We start from the raw sequence: 21,798 nt of genomic DNA on the forward strand, positions 1-21,798 counted from the left end.
GGGTCTCCGGCTCTGAAATCCCATGCCGATGATGTTTCGTTGAATGGTTCGCACGCTGACACTTGTTGATGGCCCAGCACTGAAATCTGTATCAAATTGCGGAAGGGATGCATTTCTGTCACGTTGAACGATTCTGTTCAGTCGTCGTTGGTTCCGTTCTTGCAACATCTTTTCCCGGCCCCAGTGACGTCAGAGATTTGATGTTTTACCAGATTTCTGAAATTACTCGTACACCCGTGAAATGGTCGTACGGGAAAATCCCCACTTTGTCTTACCAGTTCGCCGTGTGCTGACTATAATACGACCTGCAGACTTACTTCAATCTTGATAACCTGTCATTGTAGCAGTAGTAACCGATCTAAAAAGTGCGCCACAGCCTTGTTGTCTTATACAGGCGTTTCCGACCGCAGTGCCGTATTGTGCTTATTTACGACACTCTGTGTTCGAATACGCTGTATCAGTTTCTTTGGCGTTCCACTGTATTTTACAAAGCGAACTCAAGTACCAGTTTCTAGATTAGAGTCGCCAACATGAACTAATATTTCACACAGGAAGAACCTAACTTACCACGGGTCTAAGTAGGATGGCCTAGTAATTACAGTATTCTATGAATAAATATGTCGCAGAACTTTCGCTTATAACGTAAGCGCGAACAGAAGATTCGCACATCGCCAGCCAACATCGACAGCCGCTACACTACTGAGAACTGAACAATGCACGTGGCAATATTTACAACTTCGTAAGTGAAAATGAAAGTTTTCCTGGAAGACCAGTACCAGAGGTAGGAGTATTCGACAGACGTGCATGCAGGTGTCACTTCCATAAGCAAGCAGTAAAAATTCACAAATGCAGTTAGTCAAAAATCACACTTCGATAGGTTCTTGAATGAACTGTTTCAGACCCATTAGAGAACTGTAAATAAATTCGACTCCAAGTCACTGAGGAAGTTTTAAATTAGTTACATAGGCTAAAAATAACTCTTTGAGCTTCTTACGCAGTTGACAATGTTTCATCACTTATGTACTTGCCCGCAAGTGAGGATGAAACACGATTTTTAGGCATTGACGACGGCCTGTCATCTAGGTTGTTTTAGCAGTTGCGTTACACGTCCTGTTCCAACTACGTAGTTTTTTCATCCACGATATCCTCATAATTCAAAAAGGCAATTGATCTCTTATGAATAGAAAAAGACAGAATACCAGAACAGAAAATGAAACCCTTCAAGCGGAAAATGCAGAAGTTTGCGAGGCAACAAATGGGGAATTAATTTCAGCCACAGCTGATAAATGAAGAACCACAATAGCTGTTAAATGATCCTTTATTAAAACGGCCAGTTTCGCAGCTTATAGCTCCATCTTCAGGTACAATCAGTTCATACAAAATCCAGACCGGTATTAAATGGACACGTTATAAATTACCATGACATCTCACTCTTCCTCCTTCTCGTATCCTTGGCATGTGTGATGTACGTGGTCGTCCATTTCCAGCTTGGCAGTACCGGGATACGTTCGATTAATACGTGTTGTTTTTTCGAGTTCCAGTGCTAATGATGTGAAGCTTCTTTCACGACAGCAAGTTTTGGTTACACAGAATTCCAATTTGAGATGTGAAACCCTAGTCACGCCCCGTTTCCATTCACCTCAACCACCGCAGCTGGTTAGGCTACGGCTGGAGGGTACGCCCACCAACACCCCCACGCCTACGATCGTTAACAAGAGATAGCTTATCGGGACCGCTTCGTGAGGTAAACTCGTTATTTCGGTTTCTCAATTAGTAAGCAGGGATTTACGCTTGTACCTTGTCACTGATAACGACCGTTGCTACCAAGGATTATATCGTTATGTTTACTAATCAACACGCCTTTCTCTCTACTCCCAAGCGAGAATGCAGCCTTGCATGTTGCATCACATCGCGAGGTGCGGAAGTATTGGCTGCTTGTATCCAGACAAATGAACCCTAATTTTTTGCATCCGATTTGCTCTGTTTGTGTCATCACGAGTAAATTATTTCATTAATATAGTGAGGTTCTCATATGTTTTCTGCTATTGTAAATAATTCACGTTTACTGCACTAGTGCAAACATGAATAAGTGCACTGTAGGAGTAGTGAATAAGATCCTTGACTCTGTGTTTAGTTTTATCCGCGTTTAACTTGTCAGTCAGTAACTTGTGCAGCGCTGGAGCATTATTTTTTTAGGTATAGTTGCCTACAGTTAAGTTTTTCTCAGAATGAGATGTGTTTTCTGTGAATATGGAGACACTCTCTAGAATAATTTATTATGGAGATGATTTCTGATATCTATCACTCTCTTGTTCTTTATACTGGCGGAGAAGATTTTGGAGGAATTGTAAAGGTATGTTTGTAACTGTTGGAATGACTTGATTTTATAATTGGTAAAGTTTTCTTATGTTGTGCTGTCTTTTTCTCAATAATCAGTCTGATTTCTCAAAAACGATTTGCTTTGAAGTAAAACCCACCTGCATGATTTATGGAAAGTTTTGAATTTTTGTTGTTTGTGTGTTGCACCTTACGCCACACGAAGCAACAGAGTTGTTTCTGACGAAAAAAAAAAAGGAGTAGATTATTGATCTTTAGCTGTAGCATCTGCTGATTTGTATTTGGTTTCGAGAACGTTACTCCCCCAGGCAAAAAAACAGAATGCTGTACAAGAGGTAAGTCACCTTTATTTCAGGGAAAATCTCATCTTGCATTCTTCTGCGAAAGTGAACAGTGTTGGTAATTTCAGTCATTTATTTTCTTGCGAGTAGAGCAGTAATTTATTTCTGTGGATATTCTTACTCTAACTTTGCACTTCATATCGAGCATCGTTGATAGTGGCTTCGGCACTGAGTGTTAGCTGTATAGTTTTATTGACTACACAATTATTTTCTATTGACTTATTATTACATTTATTTTCTTTATTTCAAATTTTGTATTTCTTGAAATTTGAGGTTTTATTTCCCGGCGCTTTTCACACAAGCAACAGTGGGCAAGCCAACAGTTAGTTTTGCTCAGCAAGTCAAAAAGTTATTTAGAGTACATGTTACATGAGTAGGAAGCTTTTGGAATCAAGATTTTCTTAAATGGATAGCTTATAATAAGACATAATCCTACTACCCGTGGTTTTTTTTTGCTTTTATCGGAGACGTCATTTTCCGGAATTGGCTGTTACTTTATTTTGGAATAGATACTTCACGTCCGCCTCCACAACTGAGTGGTCAGTGATGCTGAGGACCCGGGTTCGATTCCCGGCACTTCCAGTGACTTTTCCTAGGTGGGAAGACAGGAACAGCAGTCCTGTGATACTGAGAAGCTACCAGTTGCAAGGCCAAGAACACCGACAACGACCTAGAGAGCGATGTGCTGACCGCACGTACCTCGACACTGCATCCAATGATGGCGCTGACACGTGGTCGGTCGGGCACTATTGACCGATCTAGGGCCAGAAGGCAAAACTTTATTTCATAATCAAGCAATCAGCTAATTTTCTTTCCTTCGGCATTATAAATCTGCATTGCAGTAATCTTTCATGTATGTGTAGCGCGATATATACAGTACTTCATTGTGGGGAAAGCAACGTTTTATTAAGAGTTTCACACAGCCATGATAGTTACGGGCGCAATTACACCAAATATGAAGTCCATGAGTCAAATGAAACATTGCAATCCTTATGTATGTTTGGCATTATCCCAGCGCACTATAAACATACACTCATGGAAATGGAAAAAGGAACACATTGACACCGGTGTGTCAGACCCACCATACTTGCTCCGGACACTGCGAGAGGGCTGTACAAGCAATGATCACACGCACGGCACAGCGGACACACCAGGAACCGCGGTGTTGGCCGTCGAATGGCGCTAGCTGCGCAGCATTTGTGCACCGCCGCCGTCAGTTTCAGCCAGTTTGCCGTGGCATACGGAGCTCCATCGCAGTCTTCAACACTGGTAGCATGCCGCGACAGCGTGGACGTGAACCGTATGTGCAGTAGACGGACTTTGAGCGAGGGCGTATAGTGGGCATGCGGGAGGCCGGGTGGACGTACCGTCGAACTGCTCAACACGTGGGGCGTGAGGTCTCCACAGTACATCGATGTTGTCGCCAGTGGTAGGCGGTATGTGCACGTGCCCGTCCACCTGGGACCGGACCGCAGCGACGCACGGATGCACGCCAAGACCGTAGGATCCTACGCAGTGCCGTAGGGGACCGCACCCCCCCTTACCAGCAAATTAGGGACACTGTTGCTCCTGGGGTATCGGCGAGGACCATTCGCAACCGTCTCCATGAAGCTGTGCTATGGTCCCGCACAGCATTAGGCCATCTTCCGCTCACGCCCCAACATCGTGCAGCCCGCCTCCAGTGGTGTCGCGACAGGCGTGAATGGAGGGACGAATGGAGACGTGTCGTCGTCAGCGATGAGAGTCGCTTCTGCCTTAGTGCCAATGATGGTCGTATGCGTGTTTGGCGCAGTGCAGGTGAGCGCCACAATCAGGACTGCATACGACCAAGGCACACAGGGCCAACACCCGGCATCGTGGTGTGGGGAGCGATCTCCTACACTGGCCGTACACCTCTGGTGATCGTCGAGGGGACACTGAATAGTGCACGGTACATCCAAACCGTCATCGAACCCATCGTTCTACCATTCCTAGACCGGCAAGGGAACTTGCTGTTCCAACAGGACAATGCACGTCCGCATGTATCCCGTGCCACCCAACGTGCTCCAGGAGGTGTAAGTCAACTACCCTGGCCAGCAAGATCTCCGGATCTGTCCCCCATTGAGCATATTTGGGACTGGATGAAGCGTCGTCTCACGCGGTCTGCACGTCCAGCACGAACGCTGGTCCAACTGAGGCGCCAGGTGGAAATGGCATGGCAAGCCGTTCCACGGGACTACATCCAGCATCTCTACGATCGTCTCCATGGGAGAATAGCAGCCTGCATTGCTGCGAAAGGTGGATATACACTGTACTAGTGCCGACATTGTGCATGCTCTGTTGCCTGTGTCTATGTGCCTGTGATTCTGTCAGTGTGATCATGTGATGTATCTGACCCCAGGAATGTGTCAATAAAGTTTCCCCTTCCTGGGACAATGAATTCACGGTGTTCTTGTTTCAATTTCCAGGAGTGTATTTTAATGTGTTGAAAGCTATCACAGAGAAGACACCGGCATAAGGGTTACACTTTTTCCATTTTACATATTGATTTCACGTTATTTTGCTGGTTGCAATTGGACTGGCAGCCGGTCATTCGATTACATCTTATTACTACTGAATTACAGGAAAACTTTTATGAGACTGTGGCTCGAGTAGAATATGAGGTGAACGGGTATCTATGCTGTAACTGCACAGATGTTGTATTCCCTTATGAACGATTACGTAACAATTTTTTGTCGCCTTCAGGTTGGTAATTAAGGAGAAAGTCCCAAGCTAAATTTCCAAATTTTTTGCAATTAATCAGACTGTGTTTAAATTACATTGTTCGTTCATACATCATTCTGAAGGGAAACAGTCTTTCCTGTCCGCTAGTGATTAGTTAAAATGGCATCTCGTTAATTAGAACATGAATTAGTTATTTCTCAGGTACAAATGAACCAAAACTACGTATTTGTACTGTGGTATAGTGTGTAACTAAATATTTAAAATTCCCTGCTGCCCAACTGTTAAGTATGTCTTGTATTTTGCATCAATTCATTTTAAATTAAATTTATATAAAATGCATCACATTGCAAAGTGTTACCTCGCTAACCAATGTCAAGGCGAGCGTGTCGTTCATCAACTCACAAATAGCTGAATTGAGTTTCACTGCTCCTTGAAAGGGTCGATCTTGAGGCCACTGCTTGCAGCGGTATGCCAACCAGTCGAGATGGAGCTGAAGGGGTCGTTGTCATTTCCTACGACGAAGAAACGGCGTCAAAGCGTTTTCCTTTAAGCATGGTTTTAATTTTTTGGGAGTGACAGAAATCGCATGGTGCTACATATGGTGAGTAAGACGGATATGGACAGACACCCGAACACATTTTCCTGCCAAAAACTTGCGAACCAAAAGCAATGTGTGGCGCGGCGCGGTGTTGTGCCTATTTTTATGGTCTCTTTTTTCGTACATCGTTTCGCAAACGTTACAGTACGTTCTTTTAAAGTTCGGCGTTTACAGTGATTCCCCCTGGAATGAAAGCTGAAAACACTAGGCCCTCAATATACAAAAGACCCATGAGCATGCCTTTGCTATTTGGTATTGACTGACATGCCTTTTTAGAGCGAAGAAATTCAGTGGTTTTCTATTGGAAACTCTGAACTTTCTTCTCTGGGTTATTTTCATAGTCGCAGGCTTCATTTACAGTTGCAATTTTGTACATGAAGTCCTGATCTGAGTGAAGACGATCTGTCAACCCCGCGGAAACTGACACTCGATTTCCCTTCTGCTCATCACTCAAAAGTCTGGGAACAAATTTTGCACTCACTCGAAACATCTGCAAATCATCGATTAGAATGCTTTACACAGACCGGTACTGGATGCTAAGTTCTTCGGTAAGCTCTCGAATACTTATTCACCTCTTTGAACGAACAATTTTTGGGGCGTTTTGCATGTGTTTTCAAGTTTTGTTGTTAATGGACGTCCCGAACCTTGCTCGTTTTGTACTGATTCATTCCCTCTTTTAAATCGATCGTACCACCTAACAGTCTTCGGAGTTACAGCTTTATCGCCATCTACCAGTTTCAATATTTCATGAGTTTCTTTGGCACGTCTTTGCCACTTTAAACAGAACTACATGTTCAAGCATTGTTCGATATGAACCAGGCTATTGGGAAAATTACATCAAATGTCGTAGCGTAAGCAGCTGCTGCTAAAAATATTTATTCTCCGTATTTTTTGACCACACCTCGCACTTCTGTTCGGAGACTGTGTCGCGACATACCTGTCAGCTACGCGAATAGTCACGGGTGCACTCGTGAAAATAATTGATAAAATTGCTATGATGGATTATTGTCAATTACAAGAACTGTGACGTCCGTCGATACCAATAACTATCTACTTTAACAGTGAAACTTAAGTGATTGTGCTCCAGGTGATGATCATTTCAACAGCAGACTTAAGAGTACTTCAAAAAGACTAAATTTTTGAGTGCCAATAAGTGGTTACGTTGACTGATACTATCAGCCCCTTATTTACAGTTGTTTTTTAACAGAATACGCTAGGATCGTACCAGGCAACCTTGGAACTCACCGTGCGAATGCTTCCCCAGCCTACGACTTATTAATGATCGCTACATGATTACGTCTAGTTGGCACCGAGGGAGTTAGGTAAGTGCGATTTAGGCATACGTTCGTAAAATATCCAAGCCAATGCATGCGTTTTACGTTACTTTGCGTAGCATTCACGTGATACAAAATAGTTAATTTAATCTCTGGTTATCTTGTAACGTGATGACGAACCTTTTATTACTATATGTTAAACGTCATGTGTTTGATTGTAGCACAAATGAAATGGTTTCATGAGTTATAACATGTACTGGATAAAATATTTACTTGTAAGTGATGGTACATATCGCCCAATTCAGATAATGTGGATTCAGCTGCCACTACCGCTGGGTTTTACGCAAACCCGCAAGGCCTTGAAATGTCACAAGCAAGGTTTTTATATTCTCTCGCTCTCTACGTGTGAAGTTTTAAGAAAAAATGAATGTGGTCTATTTGTAGTAAATTTAATGTAGTTACGTTTTGTAGCGTAATTCATTTTTCCTAGAGACTGTGGATTACGAATTATTTAAGGAAATATACAAAAGGGACCTTCAAATGCGTATGTCTTGAATAACTCAAAAACCATGGCCTCCAGCGAAACCGTATCCCAGTACAAAATATAACTACATTTAATTTCGTACAAAAATACCCTGGTAAATTTTTTCTGTAGAGCTAACAGTTTGCGAGTAGCGAGCGAGAGAATATGGAATCTTGTACATGCTCCGCAAGCCACCTGACGGTGTGTGGCGGAGAGTACCTTGAGCACCTCTATCGGTTCTCCCTTCTATTCCCGTCTCGCATTGTTCGTGGAAAGAAGGATTGTCGGTATGCCTCTGTGTGGGCTCTAATCTCTCTGATTTTATCATCATGGTCTCTTCGCGAGATATACGTAGGAGGGAGCAATATACTGCTTGACTCCTCGGTGAAGTTATGTTCTCGAAACTTCAACAAAAGCCCGTACCGAGCTACAGAGCGTCTCTCCTGCAGAGTCTTCCACTGGAGTTTATCTATCACCTCCGTAACGCTTTCGCGATTACTAAATGATCCTGTAACGAAGTACGCTGCTCTCCGTTGGATCTTCTCTATCTCTTCTATCAACCCTATTTGGTACGGATCCCACACTGCTGAGCAGTATTCAAGCAGTGGACGAACAAGCGTACTGTAACCTACTCCTTTGCTTTCGGATTGCATTTCCTTAGGATTCTTCCACTGAATCTCAGTCTGGCATCTGCTTTACCGACGATCAACTTCATATGATCATTCCATTTTAAATCACCCCTAATGCCAACTCCCAGATAATTTATGGAATTAACTGCTTCCAGTTGCTGACATGCTACGTTGTAGCTAAATGATACGGGCTCTTTCTTTCTATGTATTCGCAGCACATTACACTTGTCTACGTTGAGATTCAACTGCCACTCCCTGCACCATGCTTGAAATCGCTGCAGATCCTCCTGCATTTCAGTACAATTTTCCATTGTTACAACCTCTCGATATACCACAGCATCATCCCCAAAAAGACTCAGTCAACCTCCGACATTATCCACGAGGTTATTTATGTAATTGTGAATAGCAGCGGTCCCACGACACTTCCCTGCGACACACCCGAAATCATTCTCACATTGAGAATGACATGTTGAGTTCTGTTATCTAGAAACTCTTCAGTCGAATCACACAATTGGTCTGATAGTCCATATGCTCTTTCTAACATTCATGGTGGTGTCTGTTTGTTCTATATCGTGTCTCCCTACCACTTCCGCGCAACGACGCTCTGAGTGTGTTTTTTAGGGAATTCACTAGTTTGAACCTGGGATCTGTTGCTGGTAAGGAGACGACAGACCACACATGACATGTAGAATTCGGAAGAGTTCAGTGAGACTAGGGATGATATAACCAAATACTTAATGACCTCAGCGTCAGCTCCACTGCACTTCCTGTAAAAGAATCTTAATACAAACTAAATTTAGTGGAAGGCGTTCAAGGCTTTTCTATTTGTAGTTAGCTGGTAAAATAACGTCGAAAAAGCAGTTAAGTTTACCAATGGAAATTTTATTCTACTCACAAAACATTGTTTATAAATTGCACTATTGATAAAGTGAACTGTTTTAATACAGGATGGTAAAAACCAACTGCGTTCAACAAAAATGTGAACGAATATTCCCTGAGTGGGTTTCCAAGTTCTACAATGGATCGAAGGATGAGCTATGCCATATCACATCTATAATCTAGGTTTAAATTAAGTTTCCCAAAAGAGCAAACTATCAAAATGGTCCACAGTGACCCTCAATTATCTTTAGTAACTTATCTAACTTGTAAATTACAGTGGCTGATGTGGCTTCTCAATAACTATATAACAGAAAAATCATCGCGTTTCAGATTTTTACTTTAAGTGGCAAATGTGAACACCATGAGCGTTAATTGACGATCGACACTAGTATTATGCAAAAAGGAGATGTAACAGATGAGACTTCTGCAGTTATGAGTGAAGCTTTATGCCCTCAAAAATGCGGCATTGCGTGCGATCATTACCTTGTCGTTGGTTAGGCAGCTTCAGGGGGGGCAGCGGCCGGTGCAGCAGGCATCCAGCTCGCCGTCTCGGAACTAACTCAGTTCTAACTTCTCCTTACTACAATTTACCGAAGTTGGTTTAAAAAAAACTATGTGGCTGTGTTTTCATCTGACTAATCAGGGTCTCAATGTTAACCTTAAGCTCCGCCTACAAAAATTCTGTCTATCGAATGAAAAACGTTATACTTTTAGTGGTGGGGCAATGTTTTTAAAGTTTGCAACGTAACAGAGACGCGAAAAAGTCTCGCGCTAAAACTTGCGGGTGGTGTGGCCCTTTTTTGTTATTGTAAGATCTATACTATTTTTCTGGAGCGCTCTAGCTTTTAACATGGGCTGGGGGGTGCTCCTAACGTAACAGAGACGCGAAAAAGTCTCACGCCAAAACTTGCGAGTGGTGTGGCCCTAGTGGTTAGCTGGCGACGTGGGTGTCCGGTCCGTCCCTTATCGTAGGACCTTCCAGCATAACACGGTTCTGCTCTCGGCTTCTGTTCTCGTTTCTCCCCTCGGAAATGCGTCTGTCTCACGGTGGGAAGGTGTGACATGCATTTAGGCATTCTTGTGTTAGTCTCTGGTATTCCATTTGCTCACTCGTTACTCGTATTACTTTGGTTAATTTAATGTCACGATTTATTCGGAGATATTTGACATACTACTGGATTTGCTTATCATGTCAGGGTTTTCATGGAAGGTGTTGGATTTGCCTGACACCTTACATCTTACTTTGTTCATTAAATGATTGTGGGGAACTGTATCGAAAGCTTTGCAAAAGTCAAGAAACACGGCATCTACCCGGGCTGCATAAAACCCTGCGGTATGTGCATTGAATCACCCTGTACAAGTTGGTATCGAGAGTTTTACTGAGCATTGGCATAGACTACCGTAGTAACGTGTACAAGTTGGTATAGAGAATTTTACTGAGCATTGGCATAGACTACCGTAGTAGACTGTCACCGCTACCTTTCAAGTATGAGTGTTTTTGGAACTCCGCGATTTCCTCGAACAGCTGCTGAAGTTATCGCTTAGAGAAGACGCCGCTTGATCAGTGCACAAAGCCCCGCACAGTGGTTGGGTGGCTGCAGCTGCGGCGCCTTTGAGCCGCTCCCAGCCCTGGCGCCGTCAGTCGACTCCCAAACAGCCCGCGGCCCGCTGTGGGACGACTCGGCCCCCGCCGGTACCCTCTCGCGCAGCGCCAACTCATCGCCTCGGCGCTTCCACTCGGCGCCGCGTTCTCCTAATTAACGCATTCACCGCCCGCCGGCCGGTCGCGATCCCCGTTTGCTACGGCGGGGCTCATTATACCCGTCGCTGCTCCTAACTCACCTGCCGCCTCGCCGCACCGTCTGCTCGGCAACGAGACAATGCCGGGGCTGATAAATTTGCTCAACACGGAGTTTACGCTACGTCTCCTTCGCCCGGTACCACTTCGTGCGTAGCCTACCAGCACGAAGGATACTGAAATGGGCAATTTTGGCTCTGGGGTGGTTGTTGGCACAATTCATCGACACGTGAATGTCTACCGCAATTACTACAGGTGACGTCTGCGGCACACCAGGTAGGCTCGTGGTAAAATCGCGCTGATGTGAAATGTGCGGCAGAGCTCATAGGTCAATCACAATTTTGACTTTTAAGTCATTGTGTCCTCTCCAAATGTTCTGTCTGTATAGGGTGAATTTTAGGGATTCACCGACACTCAAGTGTGTTCGAATTTCTTGATGTGTATGGTGTATACAGGGTGGTCCATTTATCGTGACCGGTCTAAATATCTCACAAAATAAGTGTCAAACGAAAAAAAACCATACAGAGAGAAACTTGTCTACCTGTTACCAACTGTTCGTCTAAAATTGTGAGCCGTATGTTTGTGACTATTACAGCGCCATCTATCACAAAGCGAAAAAAGTGGTTCAACTAAAACACTCACATTTCTTTACGTAATACACGAACGTGAAATAAAAATTGGGATTCGTATTCTAAAAACAAAACGCTGTTGATATCCGTTTGACCTATGGCAGCGCCATCTAGCGGGCCAACCATAGCGCCATCTGGTTTCCCCCATCAATTTAAAAGAGTTTCGTTCTTTGTAGTTTTTTCGTTTGATGCTTATTTCGTGAGATATTTGGCCCGGTCACTATCAACGGACCACCCTGCATAATTTCTGTAAAAAATAGTTCCTTATCCGCTCAACTGCAAATGAAGTATTTCTACGCTTCAGATCACTAAGCCAAGGAAACCAAAGAAAAATCGGGAAACAAAAAAAAAAAGGTTCAGATGGCTCTGAGCACTATGGGACTTAACATCGGAGGTCATCAGTCCCCTAGAACTTAGAACTAGTTAAACCTATCTAAACCTATCTAACCTAAGGACATCACACACATCCATGCCCGAGGCAGGATTCGAACCGGCGACCGGAGCGGTCGCGTGGTTCCAGACTGAAGCGCCTTGAACCGTTCGACCACACAGGCCAGCCGGGAAAGAGGACAAAGAGGACGTCTAAATAACATACAGGATTGGCGATGACGTTGTAATTGTATGAGAGATTGGAAAGTACTTTAAAGAATGGATGGGTGGTGTCCTTAAAGCATTATGAGATAAACATCAAAAATAATATTGGAGCATGATCGAATTAAATAATGTAACGCTGAGGAAATGGTATAGGAAACGGAACATCGTAGTAGAAGATTTCTTGCTGTTTTGTTCAGCAAACTAACAGCCGAAGCCGAAACAGAGGAGACACGACAGCGAGGAGGTAATCTCTGAGAAAGTAAACGTTTTGTATGAATTAAATTTGTTGTGTTTTGAGGCCTTACTGAAAGTGAAAGAAGTAATTCTATTTCCATTTGCAAATATTATTATACTTCAGCTTCGCAATGGATTAAAGACAACGAAAATTTTTTACCGAACCGAGATTCAAAACCGGGTTTTCCGGTTATCTCGAGCAGTCGTCTTCACCAATTAGGCTGCCTGATCATACCTCCAGTACCGACCCAAACTTCCACATCTCATTGTGTGTCTACGTCCTGTACTCGCAAAGTCGCTGGACTGCCGCACAGGAGGAGACTTTCATTGTAGTCGTCGCGATCTTGTGCAGACATGAAATAGTATTTGAAGTGTCTGTCTTATACGATGTGTTATGCATTATCCTTCAGACATTCATGCACTTCCGAAGACACAGACACTGCTGACGATTGACAGCTACATTAAATTATGAAACACATTCGCAAAGAGTGAATACGAGTGTACAACGGCTGTAAGATTTACTAGAGACACATGAAAATTTATGACTCGAATCCATACTTCTCGCTTAACGCGAACGGTCGCCTTAACCGTTTTGGCCTTGCGAGAACGCCTCCAGCACCGCCCTAAACTTCAATCTGGCCTAGTCTCTACACCCCATCGTGCTCGTATACAAATCGTATCCATGCATGTCTGAAGAAGCATTGCTCCAACTATACGGGCACTACAAAATACGGAACTGCCCTACTGTATTTCATGCAACAGTCAATCTGACGAGCGAAGCTGTCTCTCTCCGTGTGCGGTTATCACACGATTTGTAAGCGACGTGGACACTAGAACAAATGAAGGATTGGGTCTGTCCTTGAGGTGGGCTCGGAAAGGCCGCGGAGGTTACGGCGACCGTTCGCGTTAAGTGGGAAATCCGTGTTCTAGTTCCTGTCCGGCACAAATCTTCTCATGTTACTAGTAAATCATAGAGCCGTTGTACAATCGTATTCGAAATTTGTAAACGTGTTTCATAATTTAATAGAACTGCCAATTGTCAGCAGTCTCTCTTCCTTCCTGCATGCATGCACGATTGTATCAAATTGCACAGTCACAGGCCTGCTAACTTTCATTATTATTGTCCTGCATTTTCTGGGGGAGAAATAGTTTTTTCAGTGACCGGTTCCTTCAGATATGCATGCTTGTGTGAAGTACATGGCATTGTACATCGTATAACACAGACACTGCAAATACTGTTTACTGAAAGTGTCTGGTGAGTAGTCTTCTACAGAAGCGAAGGGTGGACTTTAGACTTCATAGACAAGAGGTTAATAGAAGTATTCGAAATATGGTGCTACAGAAGAACGTGTAGGATTGCGTGGCAGATCACACGCGTTGAATCGAATTGGGAATAAATCGTACTCTGAAGATCGCTTTGAACATTCGCTGATAGGTAAAATCCTAAACCACAACGAATAATGTGGTGATGGAGGTAACTTGCAGGAACAAACACTGTAGACCGAGGCGATGGTTTGACTACAGAAAATAGGTTCAAATGGATGTTGGTGGCAGCAGTAGTACAGATATAAACGGGCTTGCTATGGATTGACTAGCATGGAATATTGCAAAGCTGAAACAACGCTAAAAACAAAAAAAAAATACTAGTTAAATTGTAAAAAATTACTTCAATGGGCACGATTCCGCAATTATAAGAATTTAAAATGGTAGCAATACTAACATACAGATTTCATCTAAATACACTTCTTGACAAAAAAAAAAAAAAAAAGAAATGTGAAGCACCCAGAAGACATAGTCAGATGTCAACGTAAGTTCGTACACGTGCGCAATACTGACGGCTATGTAAATGATTACAGTTGCAGTTTTGTGTGAAAGGTGTAGATCGGTCACCAGCGTGCATTAGAGTGGTTCGTGTTTAGTTTTGCTACCAAGCATGGCTTCAAATGGCTCTGAGCAACATGGAACTTAACATCTGTGGTCATCAGTCCCCTAGAACTTAGAACTACTTAAACCTAACTAACCTAAAGACATCACACACATCCATGCCCGAGGCAGGATTCGAACCTGCGACCGTAGCAGTCTACCAAGCATGGTAGGGTACATAACACTAGCCAACAGACATTTTCAATCTGGGATGTGATACATCAACTAGTATGTATTCTGGTGTGTAGACTCCGAATATGTCTTTCAAAATGTTCTGGCACCTACCATTCTTGAATTTTTAAAGGATTTCTTAATTTTTCGTATTCACTATTTCACTTTTTCCTGTTCTGTTTCGATGTTTATTTTCAAGTTGCAGAGGAGAGCTAGAAGATTTATTAATCGTCAGTAAATGGTTGGTGTGGTAATTCAGTGGAATCAAAGAGATCCTCAGTGACTGTTTCATGTGAAAGATAGTGCAGACATTTTTGTGTTTAACACTTATAGCAAGAAAAATAGCAACTAGTAAATCTCGTTGCTGTCTAAACCACCCCGACAACTTTTCTTATGTGCGTGGGTATTTCACTCCAAAAGCCCAAAGAAAACCAGTCACTGATTTGGTTAAGAAGGCTTATATATCGTATTTTGATTGTCTTGTTGGTGATCAAGATACAAATTTTGCACCTCATATTGCCTGTATAACCTGTAGTACAACCTTAACCGAGTGGCTGCAAGGAAAACGCCGAGCCATGCCATTCGCTGTTCCGGTGGTGTGATGTGAGCCTAATGACCTTTTGTCAGACTGCTACTTCTGTCTTACAGATATTTCTGGACATTAAAGCAAAACTAGACATAAAATAAAGTAACCAAATGCATCTTTAGTCATCTTCCTGTGCCCCATGATGAGGGGTTGCCTATTCCAGTCTGTAACTTAAAAGCCACCAGACACCATGTCAAGCGATCAGAAATTATTGAACATAAAGAAGAGTACTGCCCTCAATATCATGACACTTCACCTCAGCTCTTTAATCAATAGGAACTGAACTATTTGGTTCGAGATCAAAAATTTTCGAAACAGCAAGCTGAACTCTTGGATCGAGACTGCAACAACAGGGAAACTCCCTGTTTCAGATCAAGAAGTGCTTCCTTTGCTCAGTGTATCGATATGCAGAATTCAGTGTATGTATGTAGAGATGTCAATGGCCCGATGCTGCAGCTAGGTGTGCAACATAATCCACAGGAGTGGCGACCATTTATTGACTCCAGTAAAACCAGCTCGAAAGCAGTACTGCTACATAATGGCAATGAATTTCAATCGGTACCTTTTGCTTACGCAGTAGACTTGAAAGAAACTTATGAAACCACGGCTTTATTGCTGGAGGCAATCAAATATAAGGATCATGAATGACAGCTTTGCTGTGATTTAAAAGTTGTTCTACTCCCTGCAGGTTTACAGGATGCATTCACTAAATACTGCTGCTTCTTGTGCCTTTGGGACAGCCGTGACATCAAGAACCACTATACAGTCAAGGAATGGCCTATAAGGAAATCATATGTTCCTGGAAACGTAAATGTGAACAATACTCCATTGGTTGAGCTTGGTAAAATCATTTTGCCTCCCCTTCATATCAATTTGGGCCTTATCAAGAACTTTGTAACAGCTCTGGATAAAGAAGGTGAGGCCTTCAATCACTTAAAAGGAAAGTTTCCCAAATTAAGTGAGGCAAAGCTGAAAGAGGGTATATTTGTTGGACAAACAAATAGGAAAATTTCTGAACCATCCGTTGATACTAGACTCACAGATATCCAATTAGCTGCTTGGTCTTCTTTTAAAGCAATTGTGAAGGCTTTTTGGATAACAGAAAAGACAAAACTATGTTACCATTGTGAACGATTTGTTGGACAACTATAAGAACATAGCGTGTAGAATGTTGCTTAAAATTCACTTTTTACATTCTCACCTTGATCTCTGCCCCGAAAATTTGGGAGCCGTAAGCGATGAGCATAGTGAACGCTTTCACCAAATCATTCTTACTGTGGAAGACCGTTACCAAGGCCAGTGGAATCCTTCGATGATGGGTGACTACTGCTGGGGTCTTGTTAGGGAAAATGGTGAAACGACAAACAAAATAAGAGCTCCGTCGTCGCATTTTTTCAAAAACCAAAGACGATTAAAGGTGAAAATATCTTCTGAAGTAATGTGGACCTTTCATTGTCATTATTCCGATAAATACATGCAAAATAGTATTGATTAAAAATGTTCTGAATGTGCAGTTTTGTTTGACTTAGTTGTGTCAATTTTCGCTATTACTTTTTTTTTATTCTGCTGTGTATCTAGTAAACGTGACAGCGTAAAGAAAAACTGATTTTACCAGTGTAACCAGCACCCCGAAATTAGGTAAATCCACCCATATACATACCAGATGCAGAAAAAAGATTAAATTTGTTAACTAGTGTAAGAGGATCGAACAGCGTCAGATGAAGTGATCACTGCGAAGGATATGTACTGGTGTGAGACAGCATTATGAGCATCTGATAGAATTTCAGAGTAGCTTCCATTTCACCGGATGGTCGATTCATGCTGTATCCCGATTCGCGATGCATACGACTGTTGCGCTTGCTCGATGTTGGAGTGCAAGGAAATGCGAGGGCCATCATAATTGTTGTCAAGGTACCAATGAACCACGCCTGACCACTGCAATGTAGGACTGTTGTAGGAATACATACCATCAGCCGCTAATTTTGGAAACTTTCTTTGGTTACTGATTTCAACACCTCGGTAGCGTCTTCTTCAGGCCCCAATTTATCGAGCGTCCAGAGTATTCCAGTGGTATGTATACATAGTACAGGAACACAGAGATAACTAGATTCTGCAGAAGGCTTTAGAACAGTATGCACTCCGCACATGTAACAGCAACCATTATATGAACTGCTGTTACATGTACCGAGAGGAGACACAGCCCGAAAGACTTCAACGGAATCCAGTTACTACAGTGGTTCCTCTATATGACTGAAATACTCTGAAGAGTTGAACCTAGTAGCCTAAATAGTTTCCAAAAATAACGGCTGATGGTATATATTTCTACTACAGTTCAACCAGACCTTGTTCCCAAGCCATGACGAATTTTCGATTACAATGGAGGATTGTCATATTGTGCATCAAGCACAACATCTTAACACCTTCACATCTGCACCGGCCATCCGAGAACAAGTATGGGACTCCTACATTCTGTGTCATTGCGCGCCATTGATCCGGAGACTAGCAGCAGTTGGACTTGGAAATTACCGTCCTATGCATAGGCTGCCATTAACACAACAAAAAAGTGGCGCATTGTGCTTGGCCTCGAGTCGCAGTTCTACACTGTCATAGTCAACGAGTTTGGTGGCAACCTAGAGAGATGTCGCATTCTTTAGCGTTTTGGGAAAGCACAGTGTGGTACTCCTAGCGACATTTGGCTATTACTACATGTCATGTCTGGTAGTGATTAAGGTAATTTTGACCACACAACAATATGTTACAGATATACTGTGTCCTCATATGCTACCTCCCACGCGACAGTATCGTGCTGCTATTATTCAACAGGACACTGCTCGCCCACACATAGCACGTGCCTCTATGAACAGGCTGTGTCTTGCTGAGTTAGTCCTGTGGCCAGCAACATCCCCATTTCTGTTCACGATAGAACATATGTTGAACCAACTCGGACGTCAATTCCCTCCCAGTGTCAATATCCAGAATATCGAGGACCAGTTACCACAGTTGTGGGGCAACGTACGTCAGGAGCGGATGGAAAGGCTTTATTACACCGTTCGCTGCTGAATAACTACGTGCCTCCACGCCAGATGCTTACAACGTCATATCGCCAACTTCATTTCATAATTTGACTCGATTTTGTGATCCCTACAATAACATTGAATATCCTCTCAGCCCTTGAAGTTTCGTTTCGTCCTCCCCTTTCGAGTCCATACCGAGCGAGGTAGCGCAGTTGTTAGCACACTGGATTCGCATTCGGTAGGACAACGGTTCAAACCCGCATCCGGCCACCCCGATTTAGGTTTTCCGTGATTTCCCTAAATCGCTTAAGGCAAATGCCGGGATGGTTTCTTTTAAAGGGCAAGGCCGATTTCCTTTTTCGTCCTTCCTTACTGCGAGCTTGCGCTCCGTCTCTAATGACCTCGTTGTCGACGGGATGTTAAACACCAATTTCCCCCTCCCTTCCTCCTCCTTCCAGGAAATTCACATTTTTGACGGATATTGCGCAACAAGTACTCATTATACGGGAGTTCACAAACAGTCTGAAAACCCGCGCTAAGAAATTTTTGTTAAGAGAGAAATTCGATGCATTGCGCCATTTCCAAATTAATTGGCATGAAGTTAGCCAATCAGGCCGTTGCCCGCAAATTCAAGCGGTCCGACAGAGCCGGTGTCGCAAACATTCTTTTCCTGTAAGTATACCATTATACAAGATGGCGGCGGAACCTTGGCTGCTCAGTATAAAATTTCGAATCAAAACTCCTTCAAAATGGCTCTGAGCTCTACGGGACTTAACATCTCAGGACATCAGTCCCCTAGAACTTAGAACTACTCAAACCTAACGAAACTAAGGACATCACACACATCCATGCCCGAGGCAGGATTAGAACCTGTGACAATAGCAGTCACGCAGTTCCGGATTGAAGTGCCTAGAACCGCTCGTGCACCGCCGCCGGCTAAAACACCTTCAGCCGTCTAAATTTCCAGTTGTAATTTTATTTGAGCAACGAGTCTCAGTACTACACTACGCTGTCTTCGGGCACTCTGACCGCCGTGTAGGAAGATCCCGCCTTGATCCAGTCAAAATAGGGGCCAGTATTTAGTGACTGGTACCCGCAGAATTCTTCTGAACCCAACTATCCCTTCGATCATCGCTTGCCGAATCACTGATTTTTACTAATTACATTATTTCCTGATATTGACACTGGAAACAGGAGGCAATCTTCCATATTTTACAGTCTAGTATCCTTTATAACACTTCAGCACCTATATTGCAAGTTTTGTTGCATAGATAACCAGCTGCAGCCATTTCAATGACTATGGATCTGAAGATGGCGATCTTTTCAATAAAGTATTCCAAAAGGATACTAGACTCTCAGATTACGCTAACGAATATGCAAAAACAAACACATTTACACATTTAGTAGATCTTCCGTCACTCGGACCTGGTTGATGTTTTCGGGAGGTTTCCCTAGACTGTAAAGCATATCACAATACTGGAAACCGCTGTCAAAGTCAAACTTCTTCTACCTTAGTCTTCGATCAGTCGTTACTCGAACAGAATGCTCAAGTTTGGTCCCAAAGTACACCGTACTAAGTTACATAAATCTGCAAGTTGCTGAGGCCTTGTGGCTGACGATTCGCCCATGGCAGTCTGAAGATTTTTTACAAATCCAGTTCTCCGGAAAAAATCTAGTATAAGAGGACGCAGCACGCTTTTCAGACTGTTCAGTCACACTGTGGCACCAGAATAATCCTCAAGAAAATTCCAGCAGAAGCATAGCCACATCAGGTACTTTAGTGTTTTGAAGAGCAATATGACATAGCCGAACAAGTTAGATTTTGTCATCAGTGTAGTAAATAATATGGGCACTTAAATTAAATAAGGATGAAACAGATTGATTAATGATACTAATAATAATGTTCCATCTATGACTTCACAAGCCACGCCCCATTTGCTGTGATGAAATCACGCACGTTCATTGACTTTGACCACATGACGTCATTCATAATCCAACGGCTGGTAAGATATGATACAATGATGAGCTGTTTCATTTCCATGACGAGTATAACGCCGCCGTGACGTCGTAGATTCCACTCTCTTGGATTTTTATGTCAAAGGGCAGCGAATGAAGACGTGGTATCATAATAAAAGGGGCATGCCCTGTGGCGTCATGGACAGTCACTGCATGTATGACGTCAGGAACAGGACTAAGTATTTTGCTTATTGCAGCAAGTATTGATTTGTTAGTAATGATTAGTCGCAGATTGCTGACTTACAGCTTACACTTGTTGGATCAAGTCGCAACTTACTGGAACAAATCTCAATAAAGCAATTTGTTACACTTGTGTGTGGTGACATATGAGGTAGTTTGTTATAGTTTCCTTTTTTTAACACTGGTGTTGAATGGGGCTATTTGTTACAATTTCGTGTTGACTCCATCCAGTAGTACCTGGGGTAATGGTAGTCACCCTGTAAATTGACAACTTTTGCCCAGTCCTGTAGACTGACCATCACACATTAGTATCTAGGAGTAATATTTGTCACCCCGTAAATTGACCATCATTGCCCCACTCAGCAGTATCTAGGGGTAATGTCCTTCACCTTGTACACTCACAATCATTGTCCCACCCTGTAAATAGGTCATCGTTGGCTCACCCTGTATACCGACCATCATTACTCAACAATGTAAATTGACAATCACTGCTTCACCGTGTAAACACACCATCATTGGCCCACCCTGTAAACTGACTATCATTGGCCCACCATGTAAACTGACCATCATTGCCTAACTATGTAAACTGACAATTACTGCCCCAGTCGTGCTTGGAGTAATGATAGGTAGGTAGGTAGGTAGTTAGTGTTTAACGTCCCGTCGACAGCGAGGTCATTAGAGACGGTGGAGTAAAGATAGTCAAACTGTAAACTGACTATCATTTTCCCACCCTGTATAATGATTTTTATTGGCTACCATATAAATTTATCATCATTGGTCCACCTGTAAACTGACCATAATTGGCCTACCCTGTAAACTGACTATCATTATCTCACCCATTAAAATGACAATCATTCCCCACAACACCACCTACTGCACATACACATTGACAACTTCTGGTCCTACGTAACAGTTTTTAAGATCCAGTAAATAACACCCACACTAAATAGTACTATCCCCTTCTAATTTTAGTATAATGCTACTGTACGCTATTACTACTGTATGGTATTTTATCGCAGAGCCGTTTAGTCGCTACTGTATGACACCATAAGTTATCATTATCAGTAGAAGATGATGAACGGTTTGTACTGCAAGATGAAGCTAATAACCCAGTTTGGAGACCATTATAATGATTACTGAAATGTTTGGGTGATTTGATAACGGTTTTAGCCGAAATAAGACGACCTACTGAAAATATTACAACAATTTAGAAGCGGAATAACATTTTTATTTTGGTACAAAGATCAAACAATGGTCATCGAAAAGGGCACTTCATCTGCAAGCTATTCTACCAAGTGAGCCGTGTGCATTTTGACATGTAATGTAGACGGTTTAGATTTGGAAATATTTCATTTGAAGGTCCACTGTG

The 21,798-nt window shown here is 42.8% G+C and overlaps 1 long non-coding RNA gene across 1 annotated transcript in view; it reads left to right on the plus strand.

The window, feature by feature from the left end:
* LOC126354369 (uncharacterized) overlaps positions 1-21,798 on the plus strand; it is a 931,233-nt gene that overhangs the window by 723,285 nt on the left and 186,150 nt on the right. The gene's annotated exons all lie outside the window — the stretch shown is intronic.

This window comes from Schistocerca gregaria, chromosome 3 (assembly GCF_023897955.1).
Source record: "Schistocerca gregaria isolate iqSchGreg1 chromosome 3, iqSchGreg1.2, whole genome shotgun sequence".
Taxonomy (NCBI): Eukaryota; Metazoa; Arthropoda; class Insecta; order Orthoptera; family Acrididae; genus Schistocerca; species Schistocerca gregaria.